Source organism: Cygnus olor, chromosome 10 (assembly GCF_009769625.2).
Source record: "Cygnus olor isolate bCygOlo1 chromosome 10, bCygOlo1.pri.v2, whole genome shotgun sequence".
Classification (NCBI taxonomy): domain Eukaryota; kingdom Metazoa; phylum Chordata; class Aves; order Anseriformes; family Anatidae; genus Cygnus; species Cygnus olor.
In genome coordinates this window covers 4384309-4393082 of record NC_049178.1, presented here as the reverse complement: position 1 = coordinate 4393082, position 8774 = coordinate 4384309, and the positions used below count along the sequence as shown (strand labels likewise).

The 8774-nt window shown below is 38.0% G+C and overlaps 1 protein-coding gene and 1 long non-coding RNA gene across 4 annotated transcripts in view; one reads left to right on the top strand and one right to left on the bottom strand.

The window, feature by feature from the left end:
* Positions 1–8052, bottom strand: part of LOC121075767 — an 84419-nt gene extending 76367 nt beyond the window's left edge. For 2 of the 3 annotated variants that reach the window (XR_005823142.1, XR_005823144.1), the window contains exons 1-2: positions 7945–8052; positions 7581–7690 (exon numbers count right to left, since the gene is read on the bottom strand). This is a non-coding gene — a long non-coding RNA (uncharacterized LOC121075767). Of the gene's footprint in view, positions 1–4786; positions 4995–7580; positions 7691–7944 lie in introns of those variants that run through there. The other variant, XR_005823143.1, reaches the window with a different exon arrangement.
* A 102-nt stretch (positions 8053–8154) lies between these two features.
* PPARG (peroxisome proliferator activated receptor gamma) overlaps positions 8155–8774 on the top strand; it is a 61040-nt gene continuing 60420 nt past the window's right edge. Inside the window, exon 1 of the mRNA XM_040569351.1 lies at positions 8155–8266. The gene's annotated coding sequence lies outside the window, so the exon portion shown is untranslated. The remainder of the gene's footprint in view (positions 8267–8774) is intronic.

Here is an 8774-nt window from a genome sequence, read left to right as displayed (position 1 = left end):
CAACGCAAGTTAAATAAGACTTCTATTTTTTCTCCCCAAAAGTGTTTGTTGCAACTTCTATATTCTCTCAGTAGTAAACCATCTATTTTTAGACTTGTAAATTATCAGGGCTATTCCCCAGTGAGTTGAAAGTTTTGTGGAAGAATTTGATGTAATTTTTTTTTACCTTACACTTACATTTCACTCACATTTATGAGTGTTCTCCTCACACTGTACTCATCTGAATACAGTGTAAATGATTATTGAAAAAACCAATTATGGAAAAGCAGCTGTTACTGAAAAAGTGAGTTCAGTTGTGACCCAGTATGTACCATTATACTCTAAAAAGTGGAGCTATGGTAAAAACATACTTTGCAAATAAATATATTTGTTCTGTAATAAAAAATACAACTTAATTTCAATCATAAATTCCCAATTTAATCAGATTTTCTGCCCTATCTACTCATATTTTTCATGCTCTGGTAAGCTAGTACTCCAAGTTCAACTGCTGGGCCAAAGAACCGTATTCAGTAAAATGACAGGTCCACAAAGACAGATGAACACATAACAGGATGCTCTGGCCCAAACAACAAAAGTTTTCAAATGTAAGTAAGAGAGTCCTCAACCTGACTTTAGTTCGCTGTAACAACAGTAGGTCACCAGGTTATAGCCTACAGTGTACTAACCTGCCATATTTTATCATTTATTCATATATATGACTCAAATACCAGAAATCAACGTCGTGTATATTCCCAAGATAACATTTTTTTGCTTACACAACGATACATGGAGTAAGAAAATACTAATAATTAAGTTCACAGAGTAAAATCTTGCATAGAGAAATTACTTTAACGGCATCTGATACATACATGTCACATTGAAGAGACACTTCTACATTAATTTATACCGATGCAAATCCAAGTAAGCATACTGTACATGTAAATGTGCTATCAATAACATATTACCCGTGTGTTACATATGTATGATGGACTCTTTAAACAGCATATTATTTCAGTTCTGCTCTGCTAATACTGAGTACTCAAAGATTATTACAATACAAATAATAAAAATTTCATTCTGAAAAACAAGTCACAAGAAATGTTACATATCAACTAATTTCAATCTGAGTGAGTGACAAGTCCCTGTAGTGTGGAAATAGTTTTAATTAGTATTTGACACATATTAAAGCCACCAACCAACAACACTCCCTAAAACTGCCCTTTTTTAATCAATTAAATTTTTTAACAAAGAATTTTTAGCAGTGAGTATTTATATCCTAAATTAGAAATACAAGGTTTCTGGCTGCTTTGTGTTTTGTTCCTGACCCAATGTTATTTTTCCTCCATTTCTGATCCAACCAGCTATTTAAATTCACCAGGATGTTTGCACATGTTTCCTAACTCACTTTACATGTTAGCTAGTACATTCTCTTTTACTATTATTATTATTTTTTGGCATTCAACACTTAATATTAAAAAGCAAATTCTATACTGCAAACGTCAAGTCATCAGTGCTCAGTAGAAGGCCTGTAGCCTTCTATAAAACGACAAATAATCTTCACAGATGATACGGAATGTCATTCCATGAGAGAGATTACAATATGACAAAAATGAGAAAGAGCTTCTGTATTGATAATGAAGGGTTTCAAGAACACAGTGGGCAGAAGTCCTAACATACTTGAAAAATATTTAACTGAACAATAATGGAGCAATGCCAAATACTAAAAGTTACCAAAGATAATTTTAATTGTTGTAGATATAATAGTGTTCAATGACAGCTGTTTTGGAACAAAAAGGTTATTTCCTGCAAATTATTATAATATTTTTCTCCCAAAATAGCCCCTGATTCACTGCTAAAGTTACCTGGCATTCTCTAATGGTTAGCACAGACTAAAAACCAATTATTAATTTTATTTTTTAAATATTCTTAAGATCTTAAATGAAAATAATGATTTATTAAAAAGCCTAACAAGAGTCAATTCAGAAAAGCTGCTAACAAACCAATGGAACTATTTGCATGAGTGAAACATCAATGACCTTAATACAATAGCTATTTCAAAGAGCAGTAAGAATTAAAGGTACTGCTTCTCTACCTAGCAAAATTTCATGAATGCTGGCAGCACATTTTTGGGTTGATTTGTGATTTAATCAGAGATCAAGCAGATACTGTTTATGCAGTAGAAACTAACTGTCATCTGAGGCCTTCGAGTTTAGCATCTGTACACATTTACACAAAATAACATTTGAAAAATATTATGCCCTAATACTACAAATATTTATGTACTTCTTCACTATGCTACCATCAGGAGTCTCACACTGTTTGTGAATCCATGTGTAAAAGTTAGCAGTCAGAGTTGTGTGTGAGCTTATTTTGTTGGAGTATACCAAGGTGGTCACAACTTTCATGAAATAAGAAAAAAGCCCTTGCAATACATTTTGTGAGATGCAAGAAAAGTGTGATTACATTTTATTGTTTTGCTACTCCTTCTGGTGATTCTTTCAGAAATAACATTAATAAAGTTATATAATTTTAGGATGCTTAGCACTATATTAATATATATTAACTAAAAAGACAAAAAAAAACACCTGCTTTTTAGCCTTTGGTTTTGTTATTGGAAGATATGCAACCTATTACTGCAAAGACTAATGAAGATATTTAATTTAAGATAATTAACTCTCTATAATTGTCTGAACATCTAATTCTCTTTTAGACTTTATGATGTACATCTGCCCTATGTTTGTAAGTATGCAAGTATATAAACCTGATCTACCAGCCATTTGAAAAAGACAGATCAACTCAATTCTCCTCAATTTAAAATCTTCTAGAGTTTCTCTCAGTAATGGAAATCAAAGTTGTGGTAACATCACTGTGAGATCTATCCCACAGTGACTGCAATGCTGAGAAACTAATCCTTAAGGCTGGACAGTATACTGGGAGATGCTCTTGATTCAACAACTTTCACTGGGATTTGGCAGTTGCAGTGTATACTGTTTTTCTACAGAATCCTCATTTAGTTGAGCGACAGTACTTCTGACATCTATCTGGAGCACCCTGGAGACTAGGGTAAAATATGTAAAAAGCAGGGATTTTAAAAATAGTATTTCAAATTAATTCCATCACAACAATGTATAAAAACTATAAAACAGGACAAAGGTCATAGGAAATGGAAGTGCCAAGAGATCTTCATACAGTCCTCCAAAAGAAACAATGGGAGGGGGGGAGTTAATTCTTTTTTAACAATTATGAGGGAGTAAATATCACAAAAACTAACTTTCTCACACTCTTAAAAAGATTATTAAATTCTCTTCCTGAACAAATGTTCAGTTTGAACCTGGAAGCAATGTTCTCTAGATGCTTTAAGTTACATTTTGGACTTAGGAGTTTTCAGTTGTCTTTACTGGAATCAATGAATTGCTGTGTGAGAAGACATAGCAAACTACATGAACGGAAGGAATTACATTAGGAATATGGGGTTTGATCTGCTGAAACAGTTATATACGAAGTCCATTGATGAACATAAAACAATTGTATAAATACTAATGACTTGCATCTCACGCCACTTTAGTAATAAAAGTATTATTCACATTTTATATATGAGCAAAATGAGCCACAGCTAAGTGACTTAGCCAGTGACCCACAGGAAGTCAGTGACACAACCAGGAATAGAACATAGACCTCTCAGCAGCTAGTCCCATGCTTTAACCACAAGACCAGCCACCCTCTTCCCATCTTATATTAGCACAACTCTAAATCTTGGTTGCATCAGCTACTAATTTAAGATGTCTAAACAAGTACAATTGTAGAAATCTCAGTTTTGAAAGTTTAATAACTTACATTCATAAATCTCTCTTAACTTAATCACACAACAAATTAGGGTAAAATGGTGTTTTTAAATGAAACTCAAAATGACCATAAACTTTTTGTTGCTTTAAAATGATTCCTTCAGAAATAAATTTCCAATGTATTAAAAGATCTGATGGATAGCAGTATATGCTTGAGCTCTTTATTACTATATTCTTTTGTCTGAAATCTGTGTGTGACACAAAATTTAGACCCATCTGATCAGAATGGACTATAACATGAAGACAATATCCTATTACAGAAGAACCAGACAATCCCAGAGAAAAGTTATTCTCTTCAAGACAGAAAGAAATTGGAGAAGTTGAGAGTTGTGGGAAGACCAAAGATAATGAATAAACCATTATAATTAGAGGTAGGCAGCCTGGTGTGATCTTGGCTTTACAGAATTTAAAGCAGGCATGATTTGGATTTTGATCTCTTTTTATCTGAGCTTCAAGGTTCAGGAAAAGGAGGATCATTTTTAGTTAAAAGGGTTCTTGTTTTGACCCGCTCAACAGTTATCTACAAAAAATCTGCATTATGCCTAGTCCTATCACTTTTGCTGGATCCAAGGTACAGCATGCTAAAATGCAGTATAACAATACTGTAGGGCGATCTCCAAAGAGAGTTTGGAATCATACCAAGGGAATAGTCTTCCACCATCACTTAATATTTCCGTATAAAACTCCACTGATTGCAGTTTAAACTCCTGATTTCCTTCAAGTAAAACTGCATATAGAAAGAATGTGAAAATTGAAGATAGGCATGTGGCAGAATATTATGAAATACTTATTGCAAATATATCTTCCCAGAAGACCAAAAACTGCCAGTAAAGAGAGAATAAGATATGCTAATGCAAAGTTCTTGTTATCAATAAATGAACAGCAGCTATGTAAATTGAAAAATTACATAACCCAAGATAAAGAAGACGGTAACTGTAAAAAATGCAGCAATACAATAGTTTCAAAGCTTACTTAAGCCCCTTTACTTTAAAACAACGCAATTTACACAGCCAGAACCGTTCTGACTGCTAGATTTATAGTCACACTGCTGGAGTATGAGATTGCCCTCTAGATGTTACGCTTGGCTAGATAATTTTTCATTCTTTCCAGTATACTGAGATGGGACACACTGTGTGATTTGTGATTTTAAACTTCTGTAATGCACCTGGAGACCTAAAGCATAGACACAATGGAAACATCAAAATAATTAAGTAAATTTGAAACCAGTATATTTGCAGAGACAGGAAGGCGTGTAAATTTTTCACCTCCGTATCCTTAGAAGATTTCTACCCTTTTCAAGACCTACCTGGCATATCTTAGAATCAGTTGCACAAAAATTCCTTCATTAAGATGGGAAAGAAAAATAAAATTGTTTAAGACAGACTATTTGGGCCACACTAATACCCTCATCCATCTCAAGATTCCAAAAGTACTCTTTCTCATTTCAATGGGACTATTTTTGCCGTATAATTCAAGTCAATCTGCTTCAAATTTTCTTAATAATTAAAATGAATAAATAGTATAAACACAGCACAGAAATAAAATCTTTTTTTCAGACGCATCAGACTTCAAAAGATTTACCATTTCTTCCACGTGAAAAGAACTAATTAATGCTTTTAGAACCAGTAAGAAAAACAAAGTAAAATTGACCTTTTCTGAAGACAAGTTATCACCTAACCTTAAAATTAGAACTGATGTTGAGGCCCTTTTCTGCTTGTCTTTGAATTTAGGGAAGAATTGCCCGTGATTCAGGAAGGCCTGAGCCTGACATTTCATTCTTGTTTCATAATGCTTAAAGGTCCCATCCAAACCTGGGAATTCATTCAGATAGCAGGGCAGACAGTCCCCATAATCAAAAGCCTGCAGTCAAATGATGCAAACAAAAGCCATATGAGAAATTGATAAAGAAATTTCTTTATTATTACCATTTCATTATTGAAAAAAGAAAATCTAGAATTAATTTTAGAAAAGATAATGTATTTGTAGCCTGCTTTCACTACCAACACAAAAACAATTGGCTTTCTATCTTCCATGAGTGAAAAAAAATGATCTTTGTTGATAAAGAAAGCCAGATTAATTCAAATCATAAATAAGGTATATTTTTGACTACCAAAGAAAATTTAAGGATTCTTCCCTTGAATCTTCAAAGTAATATTAGCTGTCTTTCTAAAAGATACAGGGCACCAAACACTACATAAAAAGCTGTTAAGCAGGAAATCAGATTAAGTAATTTATTTTTCCTTTCCTGTCTCAATCTGTTAAAATGCATATTTACAAAACCTAAGTAATTTGTACATAATAAGCCAATATAACATTTCTGCTTTATATTCTACAAATTCTTTTCAAAGGATGAACTTGTTAAAACAGCACAATGCTTATAGCTTAAAGAAAATTGTATAGTATTTGTAATAATTCTCTGAAAGCTCAGTTTGGTTGATTTCTTTGGGCTGAGTTGGGTATGTCTTTATTCCATACATGGAATTTAATTTAAAGTATTATTTATGTGTGCATGCAATTTTATTACAATTAAAAGTAAAATCTAAAGTATGTTTTGTTTTTCCTGCTTTACTTATGAACTTATTAAAAGTCTAGCATCAAAGTCTGACTTTATATTCACAATCAGATGTTTATTAATACCTGCCAATTTCTGGAATGCTCCCAGTTTCATGGAGTTTTTTAAAATGTGCATTTTAAAGTCTTGATTTTTTGAAGAGCTCCTCTATTAATCAGACAAATTAAAGGGGTATATTCTCCAGTAGTTTGCACAGAGAACAGTGTTGTTTCTGTTCTCAGCAGAGCTAAATTTGAACTCTGTGGAGGTGTCCAGCTAAGATCCTTCTTTTAATATTCTATTGAAACTTTACATAAGATATTGTTGTAAAGTGGTTAGAAATAGTATTAAAATAGGTATTTAAACCTCCTTTATTGGTATATTATTTTTACCCACATTTGCCTGTTTATTCATCCATGGCATCTTGAGCTAATTCTGAGGTTTTGTTTTACTTGTTTTCAGTCCCTGGCTTCTAATTCTGAGTCAGCGCACTACTGAATAGGTATTACTGCAGTAAGCTTAATAAAAAAAAAGGAAAAAAAAAAAAAGATGAAGAAAACAAACAAAAGATTTCCACTTTTCTAGAGCTAAAAAATTCCAGATGGAAGGAAAATAGAAAAAAAAATCCTTGATATGTCAAGGCAGAAGTAATGCTTACTTCAAGCCCATACAAATAGATAATTCTCATAAAAATTAACACGAGGCTTCAAGCCTCTACAGAGATTGTTCTCATAAACAAAAAGCTGTAGGCAATGTTAGTATCTATAAGTCAACCAGGTATTTTGACGTATTCAACTCTAATCTATAAATTGCCTTCAGTATACAAATAATAAAACAAACGGAGACTCTCTTTCAAAATGCCTGATGACTAAGAACCATAATGAGGCAAATTTAGGATCCTCTGAATCTTCTAATGATGTCCAAGAGATCAAGGGTTTTTAAAGATAAACTGTTGTATCCTGGGGCATCTTGACTTACAAGATGACTCTCTGAAGAAGGCTGTTGATCTTATGACTTACTTTTAACATCTAACTTCTTTTTAAAAGAATCTAAGGGTGAAATAGAAGGAGGTGACATGCTTGTTTGAACTTGCTCTGTCTTGAGACTTACCGAACATAGCCTATACCGCTTCTCTCTGCATTCCTGAGAGGGAAGGGGAGGGGGGGTCTGTAGCTAAAAAAAGTGGGGGAAAAAAGAATTTCATTTACCTCTGTTACTGCTAAGAATCTTTTCAGAAAAGCATTTACTCCTGTCACAGTAGGATGCAAACTGACGTGAGGTGACCAAACCAACTACCCGCAGCGCAGAGAGGAGTTAGCTGGAGGAGAATGGGAATGCAAAAGGGAAAGCAGTTAGCAGCCGGAAAAACTAAATTTTCAGTTACAGGAGATTACAGGGAGCAGGGATCAAATTCCAGATCCACTTCAGGGCCCGCGGTCTGCCCTCACGCAAGGTACACGCTTGTGATTTCGCTTAACGGGCACGGACCCGGAGGGAACCGGCTCGGGTGAACGGACGGGGTCTGAAGGGGAAGGGCAGGGGAAGGGGAAGGCGCGCCTCCTCCTCACTGACCCTTTCCCTCTCCGCGTCCACCATCTCTCCCGTCCGTCTGGGTGCTCGAACGCCCCGGCGGCCGCAGCCGAGCCCCGTACCTCAGCCTCTGCCCCTGCCCCTCCCCGGAGCCCGCCAACGGCCGCGGTGCGAGCCACCACCCGCTCAGCGCCCCGAGCCCCAGCCCGCGGCGTCAGCTCGACCCTGGGCGACGGCCGGGTGGGCCGGAGGGGGGCGGTGCAGCGGCGGGGGAGGCGGCGCCTGGCCGGTAGGATGGGCCGGGCCGGGGAGTTTATCCCGCTGGAAGGGAACAGTGTCCCCGGCTGAGACTTGACAGCACCAGGTCAGTGCGGGCTACCGGGGGGGAGGAACCTTCCCCTGATGTGAGGGGGGCGCGGGGAGAGCCGCGGGCTGAGGGGGGATCCGCGGGCTCCTGAGGGGCGCTGCGGCTGAGGGCGAGGAGGGGCTGAGGGGAAGCGCCTGAGGCGGGAGCGGAGCAGCCCCGGTGTGGGGACAGGGCTCGGGCTCGGCCCCGGGGCAGGGGGACCGAGTCGGTGGGGATGCTCGGGGACCGGGCGGGCTTCGAGGGCAAGCGGGCTTCCAGGAGTGTTCCCGGAGCTCAGGGGAGAGAAGCAGGAGTTAGGGAACGCGAGGCACGGGGGGGGGGGGGGGGGGGGAGGGGGGCAGGAGGGCAGGAGGGCTGCCGGGACACGGCTCTGCTGCCGGTGCGGGCCGCCTGAGGTGACGGGAGGGGGCGGGCAGGGGGAGCCCGGTGCCGGGGCTCCAGGTGCGCGTTGCCGCCCGCGGGGAGGGGCCGGAGCCGGGCTTGGGGGCTGGGGGCTGGGGTTTGG